The sequence below is a fragment of the Lissotriton helveticus genome, chromosome 1_2 (assembly GCF_964261635.1).
Source record: "Lissotriton helveticus chromosome 1_2, aLisHel1.1, whole genome shotgun sequence".
Classification (NCBI taxonomy): Eukaryota; Metazoa; Chordata; class Amphibia; order Caudata; family Salamandridae; genus Lissotriton; species Lissotriton helveticus.
In genome coordinates, this window is record NC_136058.1 from 343,036,562 (window position 1) to 343,038,231 (window position 1,670).

The following is a 1,670-nucleotide window of genomic DNA, read 5'->3' on the forward strand; positions in this document are numbered from 1 at the left end:
TCAAGTTAAGAATCGAGCCTGGTTATCATCGTCTCAGAACAAAAGATGCATCTTTGAGGCTTTCGTTTAATCTGTTTAAAGAAGACGAAATTGAAAGTCACCAAATTGTTGTTTTTTCCAGTCAGAGCTCGTGTGAATCTACCAGGAAGACGTGTCACGTGATCATTGTATAATACGGTTCAGTGTGGTGAATTCATGATGTGATATTTAATATTAAACTAACAGAACTTAAACCCAGTAGAGAGCGCAGGAGGAGGCTCCGGGGTGACTTTACCCACGCCTCGGGGCTCCCCTGAAGCAGGGGCAGGAGCGGACCCTATATACCCAAGTTTTAATGTCTGTAGTGGTGACTGACAGCAACAGGGGTCAGCATCATGGTACATGTAACTGTTCATATCCCGTGACAAGGTGAACAGGAATCACCAACAACGAGAAGCTTTGGGTGTAAAGTAACTATAACCCGGCCCAAAACACGTCACCCACCCCCAGACCCTGTGGCTGGACCTGGAGCAGTCCTCGTCCCTCTCGTGCTTAGAGATGTGTTTGCACTTTCACTAAAGGGAAAGTGATCGAACACGAGCATCACTATAATTCCATCAGGAGTGCGCTCTGAGGCACGTTTTCCCACAGGTGGCTCTGTGGCGCAATGGATAGCGCGTTGGACTTCTAGGCTGGCCGTGGAGGCATTCAAAGGTTGTGGGTTCGAGTCCCACCAGAGTCGTTTTGATACAGAGTGCTCCGAATTATGAAAGAAAAGTTTATTCACACATTTTGAGAAAGAGCACAAGGAGCAGGTTGTGCATGATTTTCCAGAGCTGCGTTTGATTCCCCAGCCCGGCCCTGGGGGCCCTGTGCAGCCCCTGCTCGCCCTGATGAAGACCTCTGTAGCCCCGCTGTTAGCATCACATATGGGCCAAAACGTGTGAGCAGAGACTCCTTCTCACATGCAGGACACTTACCCCCGCGCTGGGTGTGTAGAGTGCACTGGGCAGGGAGGGGCGTCATCCACTCATTGCTCTGCAGGTGTGAGGGAGTCTTCGCAGTTGGTGCTCACGGGGTCTGTGGTCTTTTCACACCGGGGCGGTTTCACCAGAGAAGCACGATAGGTTATCTGTGGGGGTGCCCAGAGCCGGGTCAGGGGTGGACTTTTGAATATTAGTTGCAGCACTATTTTTCACATTAGAGACATATCGTTCATGTGTAGAATTTTATGAAGGTGATGAGGTCTGAATTGGGGAAGGGATGTATATTGAGTTGAGCACATGATGGGTTTGGTTTTGAAAAAAAGGGGAAAGGCGTTGGGGCACAAAAGCATTACATGGCACAGAATTGAGATTATTTTGAGCAGCCAATTGAGATGTGTTTTCATTTGTTACAGTGACCCCTGAGGAAGAGTCATAATAACTCGAAATGCATTGGGTAATTGAAAGAGTCTACGTTGAAATATGGTTGACCTTACGTGCCACTGTTAAAAGCCTGGATTGGCAGCAGAAGGCATTTGAAACTGTGGAATAAAGTATTTTGGCGCAACCATGCTGTCTCTGGAGTGATTAAATAAAAAGGAAAGTGGATGAAATAAGGATTGATACAATTATTGGCAAACAACGATAAAAATGGATAAATTGTGATGAAGAGGTGTACTTTCAAGGAATCTTTTTCTCTCGTTAGTG

At 46.9% G+C, this 1,670-nt stretch overlaps 1 non-coding gene across 1 annotated transcript; it reads left to right on the forward strand.

The window, feature by feature from the left end:
• Positions 1-632: 632 nt before the first annotated feature.
• TRNAR-UCU (transfer RNA arginine (anticodon UCU)) lies at positions 633-721 on the forward strand. Its single transcript is given in 2 exon segments — positions 633-669; positions 686-721. It is a non-coding gene; the product is annotated as a tRNA-Arg (tRNA).
• Positions 722-1,670: the final 949 nt, after the last annotated feature.